We start from the raw sequence: 18,597 nt of genomic DNA on the forward strand, positions 1-18,597 counted from the left end.
CTAAGTCATTAAATGCAGAGGTGACTTTAGAAGAGCCAGGAATCAAGTTTAAAATCAATAATCTCAAAAAACTATTACATTTGTAGATAGGGCTTAGGAGTGTGCTTAGGGAGCAGGGTATGAGCATACACACCAATAATCCCAACAGTTTGAACGGAGAGAACGGGAGCTTGAGGCCAGCCTCAGTTATATAACTTCAAGACCAGCTTAGGCTATATGAGTCCCTGTCTCAAAATAAAAAAGTAAGTGAAAACATTTTTATCCTGTCTTAAATATAAGTGAAATATTTCATTGGCATTTGAGAAGACAGAGAGGACAGAAATTTTTTTGTTTTGTTTTGTTTTTGAAAATGACTTTACCATGTATGATGGCAAATGCCTGTAATCTCAGCACTTGAAAAGTAGAGACAAGATTATGAGGAGTTCAGGACACCCACCAGTGTATCGCAAGGTTAAGTCTATCCTGGGTCACATGAGACCCTGTCTCAAAACAGTGCTCTTTCAGCCTGTGTGAAATGACTTGCTGATCAGGATACACTTTAAAAGTTCTAGGTAAGATGAGCCTTTTGTATTATGCCAGAATCCCTTCACCTGGGTCTTAATTTCCTAGCCTAAATTTAATAGAAAGACAGTCAGTAGATTCTTACATGTGAACAAAACTTTTAAAATGCTAAAATATAACTGGGAGGTGGTGGTACACACCTTTAATCTCAGCACTCAGGGCACAGAGGCAGGTGGACCTCTGTGAGTTTAAAGTCAGGCTGGTTTATAGAATGAGTTCCAGGACACCCAGGGCTAAATAAATAAATAAGTAAAGGCAAAAAAAAGAACCCCAAAATACTAAAGACTCAATGCCAGAATAAGTCCTCTAACATAAAAAGCACAGAATTGTTATATTACCTTGTAAAATATGATTTTTTATTTTTTGTTTTAATTTTTTACTGCAATACAACAATGAAATAAACAGTAATTAGACACCTACCAATTTTCCCCAAACAAATAAAGAATATAAACAGGAAAATAACTCTGCCTATATGTGTATAGCTTCTCAAATCATGTTAGAGGCTCTCACATTCAATAATCAGGAAATTTTAAAATCTCAGTAATTATTCTCATTTTGAGAAAATGTCCCCCTCTACCCTCCCTACCCCAAGTACTGAACATGAAGAATGGGCTTCCTTTTGCATCAATTTCATATTTATGTGAAGCAGCAACAATGATCACTAATAATTTGGCATTTTTGTTTACAGATGCTCCATTTTTTTTCCAATTTCAAAAGCCATTATCCAGTGTTGCCATAAAACAGACTATAGATTCTAGGTAGCAAAGATTCAGAAACCAATGTTAAGTCGAAGAAAAGAGAAAACAGGGAATCACACTAAATTTCTGGATCTAATACACTAGAATGAAACCCAGGAAATGTTACCTACTGTTTAGAAAAATAAAGACCTGCCAAGGCAGATGTTTGGTTGTCTAGTAATTTACACTGTGTGGCTCTGCAGCATCTGCTAACTGAAGCAGACACACATGGTGTGTATCCCTGCCCTGTGTCCTGGATCCCTCCCTCTCACCCCACCAACCTTCTACCATATGCCAAGTCACCCCAGACAATGCAGTGAACAACGTTGGTGTAATGCACTGGTGTGAGTGTGATACGAAAGAGTCCCTTCAATCTTCATCAAAGTTCTGCTGTAGAAGAAAGTTGACAGCCAAATTCTCATTCTTCTCACAAGCAAAATAAGCTTGAATCACAAGTCCTTCAGGAAATCCTAGCGCCTGTAACTGCAGCAACTGAGGGTTCTCTCGACCTATCTGCTGTAGCAAAGCTGGAAGCAGGGAAGGATTCTGCTGGATAATTTGTCGTATCTGTTGAAACTAGGTTGAGTCCTTAAAAATACAAGGGGGTGACCTCCAGCACTAGTTGCTGTCATTGCCGTTGTGGTCACTGCAGCTGCTGCCACTGCTGGAGACTGAGGAGTTTAGTACTCACTGCCTGGGGAGGAGGATCAACCACAGCCCTACTTTCTCTGTCTCCCGGGATTCCCGTTAGAAGATATTCCACAACTCCGTCGGGGTTGTTGAAACTGGCTCTCAGGGCCACAATTACTTGCTCTCGTTCATAGCCCATTGACATGATCTCAGTTATCATATTCTCTTAAGATTGACCTGACACAAGGGCACTTGTTGCATCTTCAAAAAGATTTGACCTGGACGAATCGTGGTGTACTGTCAGCTGGTGCTGGACTAGTAACCACTGGTGACTATGCTGGCTTTTCTGCAGCTTTCTCGGGCTGAGTTACTTAGAGGTGTGGGTACAGAAGATGCAGTAGTTGAGGCTGGAGTAGTAGGTGCAGGTGTGGAAGTGGGAGCTGAAGCAGGGGTCGGGGCTGGAGCCTGAGCCACAACCGTTGCCATGGAGAAGCTAACTGCAGCCGCGGTGGGAACATTCGATGGCTGAGCTGTCGCTGGCACTGGGGGCTGTCACTGCTTTGGGTTTTGTCACCATAACCGCCACAAAGTTTTTCTGTTCAATTTTTTATTCGTTGAGAGCAGCGTCATCACTGAGGATTTTGCCAGCATAGATTAGCTTCTGATTCGTTACTGGAAAGGCGTCTCTCCCCTTTTCAGATTCAGTCTTCTCTTTCAGTGCCACTGTCTCCTCCCGGTCGATGTTGATCTGATCTTGAAGGTCTGCTGCTGAGGGGTCTTAAGAATGACCTGCTTGGTGCCAGCACCGGAGCCTGGATGCCCCGGGGTGACTGCGATCCTCGCACTCTTATGACCTCAAAAGTATTTTAATTGTCAGATAACAATATGCACATTCCATTTAATATTGACATATATTTATGGTGTAACATGTAGTTTGAATTGTAGCTAAGCCTTGATGGACAAGCAACAGTTCTTGGTATTAGCCACTTTATCTAAACGAGTGTTCCTAAAATGTGCTTACATCAAAACGGGAGCTGTGGTCTATCTACCTCTTTTGTCAGTCCACAATCCAGTCTGGTGGGAGCTAGCAGGGAAACAGACAGACGTCCCCACCTTTCAGAATCCAGCCTGAAGGTCAACAACACCATGCACCCCAAACTGGATTATCTTGTAAAGGAGGTGTTTGCTTTTTCTCTTACTGCTTCTAATGAATCAAATATATTGCACCCAAAACTGTTTCAAAAGATGGATAAAGATGGAGGCTGGAGAGATGACTCAGCCGTTAAGAGGACCCAAGTTCAATTCCCAGCACACACATGGCAGCTTACAGCTGTCTGTAACTCCAGTGCCAGAGTATCTGACACCTTCACACAGACATATATGCAAGCAAAACCCAAATGTACATTAAATAAATAAAAAGTCTTTTTTTAAAAGATGGATAAAGGAATATATAACATCCCTCTTATGGAACAGCTTGCAAATTAAGTGATTCAACTGTGATATACATGATTACAACAGGGCAGAAGTGGACCACGTGTTATAAAACTGTCAATACTTAACAGCAGACTATACACACAGAGAGTAACCCTAAGAGACTTATAATGGGCATGGGATATAGACTTTAAGAAAATTAAAGCTTTATAGGAGTAAAAAGGTTTCACTGTAAGACAGCCAACACATTAAGAAGATCCAAGAACTGTAAATGTCCAACAATACAATTGGTAGAATTGAGAGTTCAGGGTGTAGCCCAGTGATGGAGTGTCTGCCCAGCAGCTGCAAAAGGGGTGGGGGAGAATAGAATTAAGAGGCAGACAACAAGAGTCTGATATTTCAGTACTCTTAATAATTGGTAGGAAATTAGACCCAAAACCATTAAGTATATAGAAGCTGTAAGAAAAAAAAAAACACTCAACATAAATGCTAAGTGCAAACCACTCTACTTAATAGCAGCAGAATTTATACTCATTTTAAAGTGTCTGTTCTCCTGAATAGCCCCATATGGTGGGTCATAAAACAGGTGTGAATAAATTTAGAATGAATGGGATCGTACAGGGTATCCTCTCTGGTAACAATGAATTAAATTAGGGATCGACAATAGTGTTGGAAAATTAAATTATTCAATGACTAAAAAGGTAAAGAAAATTAAAAGTAGTTTTAACTGGGCAAAAAAGAAAACATCAAAATTTCCTTGTTCCATCTAAAACAATTATCTGAAAGGCACTTACTTCCTCAAAGCACTGCCTTGGAAAAGGGTCTCAAAAGTTTAGTTTTAAGACAAAAAAAAAAAAAAAGAACAGCCCCACACAGATATATACAGCAAACATAAATGAGGAACTAGTACACAGAAAAATGGAGAGAGATCTACAAAAATTATGATTTTTTAAATGACTTTGATTTACAAAATGGAAAAAGATACGAATGCCCCCAAATTAGTTCTGAAAATAGGTCTATCACAAGACCCACTCTGCAGAAATTTATTACACGATTATAAGAAACTATGTATAAATTATGTTAAAAAGGTAACTGTTGCAAATAAAGTGGACAAGGTCTTGGATACAAACTGTCAAAGCTTTTTCAAGAACTAAACATCTAAAAAGGCTTCATTGTCTAGGATTGATATTTAACGAAGAAAAAGAAAGAAAGTAACCAGAAACTGGGAGACCTGAAACATCAGCTACTTGTTTACTCACCGCTCTAGAGGCTGCAAGTCCAGTATCAAAGTGTGGGCTGGATCATGTTCCCTCTGAAACCAGGAGGGAAAATCCTTGCCTCTTTCTAGCTTCTGGTATTTGTAGCAAACTTTAGTCTTCTTTGGTTTCCACGGCAACACGTGTGTGTGGGGGGGGGGGCATTAAGACATGGTGCTTCCCCAGCAGCTCATGCACACATACACAGGCACACTCTCTCATGACAGTCACAGGGTTGAAAACGCCCATTTATCTCAGTGTGACCTCATCTAAACATTATACTTGCAATGGTCATGATTCAAATAAAACATCCTGAGTGTAAGGTCGCAGGTGAGTAGATCAAGAGGGACATTAAGACAAAACTACTTTGGGGTAAGAAATTTATTGTAAGTGTTATAAATGCCATGGGGAGACAACATGGCAGAGGCTCTGAGGAGAGTTTAGGTCCATGATGGAGAGTGGTGGGGGGTCCCTTAGGTTCCAGAAGAATGAGGAAATTCTATGCCGTGTGGTTGATGAGTGATCCATACTATGTGTTTGTGTACAGTCAAGCTCTCCTTCATTCCCGGATGACAGGGGAGGCTGAGATGATCTTGCATTTTGAGGAAAAAATATACGATCTTGATGCTGAGAAAGACCCATTTAGTTAAACATGAATCCATCCTGTGGAGTAGCCTCTGTTGTCTGATAGCCTGGGGACTGCACCGCAGCTAGGAGGGTGGAGAGAGACAGGGATGCAGGTAGATGGGCGTCTCCTGAAAAGTGATCTGTAGTCTAACATCAGAGTGGTGATCAGTGGGATCTCCTCCTATTTTTATGAGTGACACCATTCAACTCCTAATAGACACGTAAGAATTTGTATTATTTTAAAGCCTACCCACAAAGAAAAGCTCACACTCAGGTGGACTAACTGATGAATTTGATCAAACATTTGAGGGAAAAAATGATAAAAAAAAAATCACTGTGTGAACTTCCTGAAAATAGAAGATCAGTTCTCATTCTATGAGGTAATTACCCTGATACCATAATAAAGAATTTATTAAAATAAAAAAAGAGCTACAGATAATATGCTTCATATAGATATAAAAGCTCAAAGCAATACATTAGCAAAACAAATCCAGTCATATATATGTGAAGATCAGTATAGAGTGTTTGATTTTACTTTTTAAAACTCAATGTGAAGTACTATATATATGTGTATATATATATACATATATATATATATACACACACACACACATACACACACTTAGTACTATATAGACTAAAGCTGAGAAGCTGACAGAAGGACAGATGATGGAGGCCAGGGCTTGTGAATTTTAGAGGAAATGTCACGAATGCTCCAAAGATTCTATAAGGGCTGTGTTCGTGTGTGTGTGTGTGTGTGTGTGTGTGTGTGTGTGTATGCATGCATACATGTCATGACTGTGTGTGATATTGGAATTATTAATCTATGGGAGTAAAACCTTTGTTTTACTGGAATAATGGATGCTGGTTTATCTGGGGGTGGGGGAAGCTGTGATTAATAAAAGCCTAGCATCTTGGAGGTTAAATCTTCTGAGTAATCGTTCCTCGCAGTCAGCAAATGGTGGCCTTCGTCCAGGCATGCCAAGGCTGCATCTCAAGCTAGCAGTTGAACTCAGTAATGCTTAAGAATCTCCCACATACTGGTTTTGTAAGCATAGGAGGCCACCGAGTTTGGATGAGGCCTGGCAACACACGGCAGGGTCAAGTTCCGGAAGAAAATACAGGAAGGGCCATTGGTAAAGATGCAGCCTCAGTTGCCATGGAGATTCTGGGATACTGTAGATGCTAGGACCATCAAGGACACTCTCCTATGAAGTGGAGCCAGCTTGATTCTACTGGATAAACCGCATGCTGGGGATGGCCGACCCAGAGATGCGGAACTGATCAAGCCTGTTCTGAGTCCCGAAGTTAGACAACTGAGCTTCAAGATTTGGAGTTACACTGCTATATTTCGGTTTTGCTTAAGTGAAACTGGTTGTTGCCTTTTTGCCATTGGTTTGTCCCTTTTGGAGTAAGAATTATGTAACTTAATTTTTATTTTACAGGATTCCATGGTTAAAAGATTTTTGACTTTTAAAGAGACATTGAATTTCTAAAGCAATAAAAACATTTTTAAAGACTGGCTTTTTAAAAGTCGGGCTGGGTTGATATTGTGATATCAACCTGAGATCTCAGGAGCAAGAAAGGAAAGGTTATGGTTTTTTTTTTCTTTTTTCTCTTTTTTGGTTTTTCGAGACAGGGTTTCCCTGTAGTTTCTAGAGCCTGTCCTGGAGCTAGCTCTTGTAGACCAGGCTGGCCTCGAACTCAGAGATCCGCCTGCCTCTGCCTCCCGAGTGCTGGGATTAAAGGCGTGCGCCACTCCTTCTCCCCCTTCCCTCCCCTCCCCTCCACCCATACCTCCCCTCCCTCCCTCTCAAGTCCAAGGAGCCATCAGGGTTCCCCACTCTATGCTAAGACCAAGGTCCTCCCAACTCCCACCAGGTCCAGGAAGGTGATCGGCCAAGCTGAGAAGGCTCCCACAGAGCCCGTCCATGCAGAAGAATCAGAGCCCAGAGCCATTGTCCTTTGCTTCTCAGTCAGCCCCCGCTGTTGGCCACATTCAGAAGGACGGGTTTGGTCGCATGTTCCATCAGTCCAATTCCAACTGGAGTTGGTGATCTCCCATTAGTTCTGTCCCACCGTCTCCATGAGTGAACGCACCCCTCACGGTCCTGACTTTCTTTCTCATGTTCTCTCTCCTTCTGCTCCTCATCAGGACCTTGGGAGCTCAGTTCAGTGCTCCAATGTGGGGCTCTGTCATTTTCTTCATCTATCGTCAGGTGGAGGTTCTTCAAATACGTGGCACAATCAGTAGGAACTCTGTCAACAAATGATGCTGATGCTGAGATTCACCAATAGCCTGGTGCCTTCACAATGAACACGACTGGGGTGAACCTGACAATTCCAGTAGTTAAGACACTGGCAACTTGGTCGTGTGCACAGACTCCTGGGAAATTCAGCAACATTCTCAACCTTCCAATAGCCAAGTGAAATCTCGTTGGCTTCATTGCTTCTTCTTCTTTCCCCTCTCGTTCCTGACTTTCTCCCTCATGTTCTCGCTCCTTCTGCTCCTCATCAGGACCTTGGGAGTTCAGTCCAGTGCGCCAATGTGGGGCTCAGTCACCTTCCCCATCTGTCGCCAGATGGAGGTTCCCTCACGGTCCTGACTTTCTTTCTCATGTTCTCTCTCCTTCTGCTCCTCATCCGGACCTTGGGGGCTCAGTCCGGTGCTCCCATGTGGGGCTCTGTCATTTTCTTCATCTATCGTCAGATGGAGGTTCTATGGTGATATGCAAGAAATTCATCAGTATGGCTATAGGAACTGGGGAGGGAAGGGGGAGGAGGAGGGGAGGGAAGGGGGAGGAGGAGGGCAGGAGATGGAAATTTTTAAATATAAAAAAAATAAACCATGAGGAAAAAAAAAAAAAAAAAAAAAAAAAAAAAAAAAAAAAAAGGCGTGCGCCACCACCGCCCGGCCAAGGTTATGGTTTAAGGATTGAAAGACCCCCAGTGCGGGGAGACTCTCACTCAAGTCTCAGGATAACACGACCCCCCCCCCCCAGTAACTCACGAGAGACCGTCCTTGCTGCAATCACACAAGGTTTAATGGTGAGATGAAATGGGAACCAGTGCACTGGGGCCGAGACTCATAACCCACACAGGGGAAGAGTTTGACCATGAGTGACCGGGAGAAGGAGTTTTTTAAGGGAAGAAACCATAGCCCAGTGATCTGAAAGGGGCAGGGAGGGTGTAGAAAATAACGAAAATACCAGTGATGATCACAAGGGGGCAACTCCCTGCCTCTCAAGATCACTCTCAGGGTCATAATCAGCTAGTTCCTGAAACACAGTATTCCAAAATACCAATGATGATTATCTCCCTGTTTCTCAAGATTATTCTTAAGATTACAATCTAACTTTATCTCCAGCTAGTTCCTGAAACACAGTCACTGAACCGGCTAATCCTAAATTTCTGATTCTTCTCTTCCTGCTTAGATTTTTGGCTATTTTCTTCCTGCTGGGGGTGGGGGGGGGGGGAAACCTGGATTTATCCAGGGCTTTCTTTGGGGAGACTTGGATTTATCCAGGTCTTTCGGGATGATGTGTTTGATGGCCCTGCCCGCTGGGTGGTGCCTTCCCTGGGTGTGAACCAGTAAGCAGTAAGCAGTTCATTGTCTCTGCTTCAGTTTCTGCCTCTGGGTTCTGGCCTTGGCTTTCCTAAATGGTGGACCAGAACCTGTAAGCCAAATAAAACCTTTCTTCAAGTTGCTTTTGGTCAATGTTTTCTCACAGCAAAAGAGAAGCTAACTAGAACAGGGCACTATAACCGCAACGCTATAAATGGATTAAATTGCTCATTAAAAAAAGGAATTTTTGAGTCAGGCATGGTTGTAATGCCTGCATTACTCTCTAAAGTACAGTTCCCGCTAGTGTACAATTCGCAAGCAGAGCAAGGGCCTGGAGATTAGAACACAAAAAAAGATGTGGGTCATTCGTGAGGAGATAGTGTGGAATGCCGTTTATTCAAGCTTGGGAAAACTTATAGACTTAGCTACTGCACAATGGAAATCCCACCCCCCCCCCCACCGCAGGTGGGAAATTACCAAACCCAAAATGGAGTAAACAATAGCCTTATAGCTAACCACTAGGGGGGCAGAGGAAGCACAGGAACAAACAGGATGTTTAGCTGGAAATTGCAACAAGATGCCTGGCCAGAAACTGTCCTCAAGATGAACCCACCCCCACCCCCAGGAGGAGGGGTAGACCGGTGGGACTTACACATGGTGGTGCAAATCTTTAATCCCAGCACTCAAGAGGTAGAGGCAGGTGGGCCTCTGTGAGTTTGAAGCCAGCCTGGTCTACATAGCAAGTTCCAGAATAGCCAGGCAACCGGGGTTACATATCGAGACCCTGTTTCAAAAACAAGATATAATAATAATAATAATAATAAATAATAATAATAATAATAATAATAAAATAACAAATAATAATAATATAAAAGTCTGAGAAGTTCACTGTCAAAACCAGCATACTGTGTAGTGGGAGCCTACTTTTTCATAGATTTCTTAATGTGTTCTCACCTGACTGTGGGTGGCATTAATACTCAGGAGTCCTTTTTATAAGTGTAACAGCCTCATTCATGAGAGCTCCTCTCCCATGACCTAACCACCCTCCAGAGAGGTTCTACCTTCCAATAACATTATCGTATTTATTGGGGATTGGTAGATGACACAAAATTGTATTTAGTTCCAACTTCAGAAGTCCTATCGTCTTCCTCTCAACACTGTTCAAAAGTCCAAAGTCTCTGTTGAGACTGGAGACAATGTCTTAACTGCATGTCTCTGTAAAGTCACCCAGTAACTTCCATGCTTCCAATATACACAAAGTAACTATTTATGTTCCAAAGGGGAGGACTAGACCTAGCGAGATTACACTAAAGCATGACTGAAGTCCGGTGAGGGAGACACTCATTGTTGAAGCTGCATGTCACATATTGGAGCATGTGAAGAAATGATCTGAGCACCAAGTAGCCCCCAGCCCATGACCTTGCAGCCTGCCATGTGTTCTTTGTAGAGCTGGCTTCACTGTGTATCTATAGCTCTCCCTGGCAAACAGTCTATATTCCTAGCATCTCCAACATCCCAGACTAAATGGGATAGGAAATTGACATGTAAGAAGAGTGGGAAATCTATAGACTGTATATTTAAAACGACTATTAAATTATAGTTGGGAAAATGCCATTTAATAATGGGATCCAGCCTATTAGCATGTTTTAGAAATTGTTATAATGATCTTTTTCTTTGGTTTTTACATGAAAATGTGTGTCTTAGACCTCAAATGGTTTTTCATTGTCTCTGAAGATTATAATAGAATTAAAATCCATCATGACTGAGTTAATCTACAGTCAATGAGAAAGATCTTGTCAGCAATAAAGTGTAGCCCAAACACGTAGAACATTGCATTTACAAGAAGACCTATGGTAGCTAATTATCCCAATGTGATTATGGACACTATTGTAATTGCATATCAATTTTACTAATCAACTCTTGATTAATCTAATGAAGCTGAGGTGATTGTGATAACAGTAAAATGATTTGTGCAAGTATTTTAACATACTTAGCAATTTAATGCTTAAACTCCTGTTTATATATCAGGCATTTTCTAATTTCCAATCATACCATAAACAGATTGTTTCCTACGTTTGAGCACTAAACAAAGAAAATTTTATTCTCGTCATGAATGATATTTTTCCCTTAGGGAGCAATCTCCTTGTCCATTGAAGATAAATAAGCTTCATTCTCCATCTTGGTCTTTCCAGGAAATATTGGTACAGCATAGACATGTTAGTCCAAGGGTGTCTCTGGGAAGTTTGACTGGGCATTCTGTGGAAGTGACTGATGGCCATTGTCCTATCAATGCCATTAGGTGGCAGAGCTTCAGTGGAGAATGGAAGGAATGGTGGTAGTAGAACAACCGGGACTCTCAAAGTTTTAACACAAACCTTGAACCTCTTTACTTGCTAAGACCTCTGGATTCAGGCTTTTTTCTTACAGCTCAGGTTTTATTTTATTTATTTTTTTTTGTTAAGTTTGAAATTCCTTATTTTACTCATTGGACACTCTGCAAGATCTCCTATTATCACCAGTATGACTTCTGCTATTCAATTAAGACCATGAATTTAGAGATTTTATCAAAGTGGTAGTAGCACAATAAATGATGCAAGTTAATTATTTTAATTATTATTAGCTCCCATTTGTATGTGCCTATATATGCCAAGCACCAAATGTAATTGGTATTTTACAAATAAGGAGACAAATGGTTAGATTCTGTGTCTAGTGAATATAGCATGGCTAACTCATATTTCTCCTCCTGAACAGTAAATGTCTCATCCTGGATGGCATTCAATTATATCATCTAAAACGTAAGAGTTCATTTCTTTTTACTCGGGTGCCTATTTCCATAATTTCGATAGTTTCATTGTCTAGACTGCAAATACCCAAAGTAATAGCTACTTATGATTTGCCTCTGAATTATTTTCAATAATTTTTTTATTTCTGTACATTTTTTTCCATCTAACCAATGTGCTGTGCAACCTTAGATTGTACTTTAGCTTGTCATGGTCATTCTCTCCAACTCCAGTTTAGAGCTGCCCCGCTGATCTTCAGTTTATAAGGCCATTGGACACAGTTTCAGTCTTTCTATTTCATTGAAATAATAAATCTTTTTTGGGGGGGATTTCCAGACAGGGTTTCTCTCTGTGTCTCTGGCTGTTCTAGAACTCACTCTATAGACCAGGCTGGCCTCAAACTCAGAGATCTGCCTACCTCTGCCTCTGTGTGCTGGGATTAAAGGCATGTGCCATCACCACCTGGCTGAAATAATAAATCTTATGCACTGCATTTTAATAATTATTGGTTTAAAATGCTTTAAATTTCTCTACCACCTATGTTTGTATCAACCAAAATACCCAGGCTTCCATCTCCAAGGTGAGAAATTTGAGTTCAGTTCCCAAGCTGTTTTTCCACGTTCCACTTGGGAGCTCCAACGAAACATCCTAAGCCAGGCTGCCTAAAATCTGGCAGAATGCTTTATGAGCACTAAATGCTGCACGAGAAACAAGTTCAGGTGATGGGTTCTTGGGAGAGGAAGACCTACGGGTGTTCTTACAAGGAAAACAGTGCAAATGGAATTTGCATCAAAATCTGGGGAATCTGGCAATGACCACAGTAATCGATGCTATAGGCTTTTAGTTTAGCTTTCCTGATGGCTTATGATATGGAAGTGATTGCAATGCCTCTTTTGGACAGTTGCAGACATACCCAGACATAAATGTGTTTCCCTTCAAAGGGGTCTTCCCATCACCATTTGACCTAATGTGTTCAAAATAATTAAGCTGGGCCAGTAAGATGACTCAGTGAGTAAAGGTGCCTGCAGTTAAGTGTATGTGTGTGTGTGTATTTGTAGTGTGTAGTGTGTTATATATCAATGAAATTCTGAAATGGATTGCTTTGATTTGAATGTTTCCCAAAATTTATGTGCTGAATTAATTCCTAGTGCCATTGCTTCTAGTGAGGGATTCCTGGGAGGATTTGGGAACGCGTTGGCTTAACTGTCACTAATAGATCAATGTCCTTATCTCCGAGCTTGTTTTGTCACTGGAGAGGTGAGTTGGTTTTGTAGCAAGGTTAAATTCTTCTTGTCCTCTGTTACTCACTCTTACCCATGTGATACACTCTTCTATGCTACGATGCAGAAAAGCCGGATGTGTCTCTCAGTCCTGGACTTCTGATACTTCAGAACCATGGGTCACATCTAATTTTCAACCTGTGGAATTATGCTGTGGCAGCAAAAACAAAACAAAACAAAACAACAACAACAACAAAAGCAGTCTAAGACAGAACATTGATACTGAGAAATGAGCTGATTGCTCTAACAAATACCTGAACCTGTAGGAAAGGATTTGGAACATTTTTTTTCATATTCATGAAAGAGTAAGGCTCCCAACAAAATGAAATTTTATTGAGAAATATCAAGAACCTTAAATTTAATTAATTGAATGGATACAATATAAGCCGACGAAACAAACAAAAGGAACAATTATCAGAGAGTGAGTAGGTGGCGCCTGGAAGGAGCTGTGTCCGGTCTGTCTGTAACAGGCTGGGTAGAAACTGATGTCACGCAAAGCTGGAAAGCTATTTGTGGGCCTAATAGAAGTCTCTGTTTCCAATGCTTTTGTCATATACTGAGTAAGAAAAAAATAGAAAACTGGAAAGTAAAAAAAAATAAATGTGATTTTCATCTCTATCATGAGCTTTATACCCCGATGTAAGCTCTGAACTATGATAGTCTCCACCAAAAAGTGATGGAATAGCATTAAATTATTTCTAAAGTTCATTTTAAATTTTGGGTTCCTCATACCCAAAAGAAAAAATGAGTAGTATTCTAGAGAAGAAAGGGTTAATATATTAAAGCATGACTAAAAAGTAAGAGTTACCGAGCCAAAGAAAATGTAAAAACAATTTTGTTTTTATTTTTTTAATTGTTAATATTTATTTGTTTGTTTGTCCATCTATTTCTTTATGGTTTTTCGATACTAGGTTTCCCTATGCAGTCCTGGCTGTCTTGGAACTTGCTCTGTAAACGATACTGGCCTCCAACAGTTATTTTTAATCTGGTAGGAAATTATCAAAAAGTTTATTTGTTGATTTTAAAGAATGTGAAAAACACTCCCAGTCCCAGCTGCATTAGTAAGTGGCATGAAATCAGAAAAGCTCCAGGCCCCTCAGCAGCAGCCTCGGAACTCCTCTGCTGGTTGTTTCTTTGTGGGCTTTGTCAGGATCCGTTGAGGGAAAGCACAGCGAACACCTACTATTCCAGCCCCGTGACTAGTCCATCCTAGAGGCCCACACATGTAAACTCCAGAGCTACCTTCTCGCCATTCGTATTCAGTTTTCTGTCTTAAGGGGAAAAAACAAAAACACAAAATCTGAGCACTCAAGTGACAATGGCAGAGGGGATAACCAAAGGTAGAGATGCTGCTTGCTCAGCTCCCCGGGCCAGCTCCAGGCCACATGTCTTCAATACTATTCTTCCACACACCAGCTGACTCCTCCTCTCTTTCTATCTTCGTAACTTTCCCAATATGGCCTTTGAAAGGAAAAGTTCAAATACAAACAGCTCCTTTTCTGTGGAATTCGTTCGCACATATACCTGAGAAGTACAAGCAAGATGAAATCTTGGGCAAGGGCAGTGATTAACAGTTAGCTTCAACACGTTCTGTCGTCGACAACCAAAATTCATTTTCCTTGTCGTCCCTTGGGTGAATAAAACTACTTAAAAGAAAGGATGGAAACAGGAGTTCACCACTTCCATTCTTAAAGAGCCTTTTCTTAGGGTGCTTTGGTCTCGGCACAGAAAGAAAGGTGCCCTGATCAGTAACGATAAAGGCTGTCCTTTGCCTTGTACTCTGTCACCACACTGTATGTGTATCATCATACTGTAGCGATGATGTGGAACAACCAGGACATTTTTATACACAAAGAAGGAGGCCAGAAGCAGACTACTTCAAGTTCATATAGCCCAAAATGGAGAAACATGACAAAGTTTTCTTTGTGTGTGTGTGTGTGTGTGTGTGTGTGTGTGTGTGTGTGTGTGGTATGAGGTACATATATGTGATGTAAATGTGTATATATGTGGGTGCATGCACCCATGTAAAAACAGAGGCCAGATGATGATGCTGGATGTCCTGCTCTATTACTTCACCTTATTCCCTTGAGACAGAGTCTCTCCTTGAGCCAGTCTAGCACCCAGAAAGCCCCAGTAATATTCAGTCTGCCCTTCCTCCAGTGCTGGAGTTACAGTCATGTGCGCAGCCACGGGCGCTGGGGATGCTGAACTCAGGTCCTCGTGCTTGCACGCCAAACACGCTCACCTGCCGAGACACCTCTCTAGCTTCCAAACCCAATGAGTCATCGTGAGTCATGCACAGATTGTCGGCTTTCCCTAGCCAGTAGGTAGATGTGAATTACAGGAGAAAAAAATAGCACCAGAACAGGTCATTTCAAGCACAAACCTCAACTTGATATTATATTTATAGACTTTTGCCTCCAGTTGTCTTGAGGTTTATTTTCAATGCGTATAGTCAAAGAAGTAAAGAGAATAAGAGGAAAGGCTTGTTTGCCAGGGTCAGATTTCATTTTATTTTGGGGGAAAAGTTGTATTTGGGTTTTCAAGGCACTACTGAGAAATAATATGAAATATTAGCTATTTATATTTTTATGGAACAGGAGAAACATAGGACCCATTGGATGATATTCTTGGGCTATTAGGTGCCTGTGATGGATTTAAAGCAAACTTTCTGCTTTGTTTTTCAGAACAGTTTCAGCAGAAGACATCCCATGGACTCCATCCTTTCCCACACAGTCTCTGCCATTATTAACCCTACCACATGGACTGTAGACAATGAGCCTGAGCTGACATATCCACATATGGATTTTTCCTGAGCGATTTTTAAGTATTTCATTTTGATAAAAAAAAAAGTTTGTAAATCGCCATCTCTTTATATAAGACATCTGTTTCTGTGAGCAATGTTCTTTCTTTTGCTGTGGAAATGCAAAGTAAAGCACGGGGCACATCAATTAGAGGAGGCAAATTGCGCAGCCTGCCAGAAAGGCTGGAGTTAGATTGGGCTTCCTTTTGATGAATGAGCATCCTTTAAATGAATTAGTCCAGAGTCTGCCCAGGAGCACAGAAAGGGGCGCCCCAGGGGAATGCAGCAGGACAAGTCCGAATGTGGAATATCTGTCTTCATCACCAAACACTGCTCAAATGCAATCGGCTTTGAAGTACTTTTGAGACAGGGGTCGTAAACTCAGGCGCCTAGAGGAACTGGGCGGGTGATATAAAGGAGTTGAGTGGGCCGGCTGCACGAAAGCATCGTGGTGACAAATGGTACCCGACACTTGACCATGGTGTCAGGAAGATGGTGGGAAACTGACCATTAGAAGGGGCAGTTGCTTTTCTCCTTTAGCTGACCAAGGCCAGACGGACACCTGGGGCCAATGCTGATCCTATTAGTATTTATTGGCACACACTAATTGCATATGTTAATGGGGTTTAGTGTGGCTACTTGCATACATTCTTACAATCTGTTTTTGTCTTCTTCTGCCATCTTCCTCCCATCCCTAGGGCCCCCAATCTCTGGTGATCACTATTTTCTGTGTTAGCATTTGTATGATTTCTATATATGAGGGGACATGATACTTGCCTTCCTGTGTCTTATTTCACTTAACATATTGTCCCTAAGTTGTGATTGTTTTCAAAAGGGGGGACAATACTATCATATTTTTGATGGATCATCACCTAATGTTTAATGTTAACATCTAATTAAAATATTATTTAGTCCAATTAAAAAGACCACTAATTGCCCACGTGCATGCCATCAGCAAGCCACCAGTTTGCAATTTCTGATTTCATGAAATAAGATGACAGTCGTGGAATTAACACCTCATCATCCTGAATTCTTAAGCTTCTGAACTAACCTTTAGATACCACAACAGATGCACTTGCCACATTTAACCAAGACACACAGGCAAGGTTTAAAGATCCGTACAAAACCACAAAATCTTTCCCGGCCTATGAAGTGCTTCTTGCCTGCTACAGCAGAATCTGCTTAAAATGCACATGCTGCGTTTGTGCATATTTGGTCTCATGTGAGTCCTAGCATGCTGCAATCGTCCATGCTGTCACCAAGGGATTCTAACACAGACATTAGGAGAATTTCTCCATGGAGAGCGTGCTCGCTCTATGGTGATTTCACTTCCACCCTTAACTCTTGTCTTTTTCCAAGTCTTCCAGGAGGAAATGGCCTCAATTTTAAAAGGGGTAAAATTTGGATCTTCCAGATCCGTGCTTGGCTGGGTGATCCTGAGCATAATCGCATTTGGGTCACCCAATTCCGCAGGTACAGGTTGACACTTCATAAAGACAAATGCCTACCTCATTAGCTTCTAGTTGATGGTTTCAGTTTATGTCTTCATTTAGTTAATCCCTTCCAGGGTTGTTTCCCCAGGCTCCCTACTGAGTCTTAGTGTAATGTACCTGAGCGGTGCCCAGTAACTAATTTTTGATTGACTATTATGCATTAATTAGAACACTGTCAATGAGGCCAACCAGATCAACTGTCTGTGAAGGAACTGAGCAATCATTTACTTTAGTCTACTAGGTATTTTAGCTAAGTCAATAACCAGGCTAATTTTCAGCTTTTGGAAATTTGTTATATGGCATTGACCAAATGAATCCATCTACAAATAACATTACCACTCACCTCTGCCTGCCTGTTTTTAACCTCAGTGAGTAAACGTGCTATTAAAAGTATATAGTTCATGGCACACTCTTACACAAAACAAAGGAGCACCATGAAGGTGGGAGCGATAATGACTGACATTTTCTCAAAGAGCTATGCATTTTAGTGTCAGGGAGAAATCACAATTGAAATATAAGTTGTTATCTTCGCTTCTGGGAAAAAAAAAGTCAAAACACAAACCATCATTTTATAACACTTGAGGTCAGGTAAAGGCATTAGATCATTTTTTTAAATTTTGTCTTTATACCTTGTAAACAACAAGATCTTGGGCATGTGGAACAGTTTAAGATCTTAGCCTAGATCATAAGTAGGCTAGTTCTTAAACCATTCCAAACATCTTTATATAAAAACAATCTCTGATCTCCGAGGTAACTCTCTCCAGAAAATGAATGGATAAGTTCTTGAACATCTTGTCTTTTTTTTTCCTTCCTATTATCTCCATACAATTCTAGTGCATGCAATCTGATTTACGGTTTAGAATACTCAAATATCCTATAGGTTTTGGGTCTTGAATTCTTCCTAGCAGAGGTGAGGTAACATTAAATTTGTCCCTGCCTCATCTAAGACAGCAGGAGAGCATTGCACAATCTCTTTAGAAATACTAAGTTAAGAAGTTCATGGGGTAGGAGGCGACAAGACGGTCATCTGCTGACATCAAACCAGGTGCCCGATGTGACAGCCCTCACTGAGTCAGAGGCATTGGAGCCTGCAAGTCTGCAGAATGTTACTGAATCCAGCTTCAAGCAGAAAGCAGATGCTTGATAAAAGCAGCCCTACCTGGGCAGTCAGCCTTGTGTTATAGAAGTGGAGACAGAGCAAGGAGGGGGCAACTAATTAAGAACACTTCTGGCTATGACCAGCCTCTTGTCTAGTCTACCCCCTTACTCCATATTGTAGACCTTTATTATAATGTCTAAAAGACTCATGCACATGTTATAAAGAGGCATGAAAATAGAGCTTTGATAAGCAGAGTCATAGAGCTTTGATAAGCAGAGTCCTAAAGCTTAGAATAGCATCCTTCTTGGTTCCTGATGTATTCCCACGTTAGTGTG

At 41.2% G+C, this 18,597-nt stretch overlaps 1 pseudogene; it reads right to left on the reverse strand.

The window, feature by feature from the left end:
- Nucleotides 1-1,667: 1,667 nt before the first annotated feature.
- On the reverse strand, nt 1,668-2,714 carry LOC119821373 (annotated as a pseudogene).
- Nucleotides 2,715-18,597: the final 15,883 nt, after the last annotated feature.

Source organism: Arvicola amphibius, chromosome 8, assembly GCF_903992535.2.
Source record: "Arvicola amphibius chromosome 8, mArvAmp1.2, whole genome shotgun sequence".
Classification (NCBI taxonomy): domain Eukaryota; kingdom Metazoa; phylum Chordata; class Mammalia; order Rodentia; family Cricetidae; genus Arvicola; species Arvicola amphibius.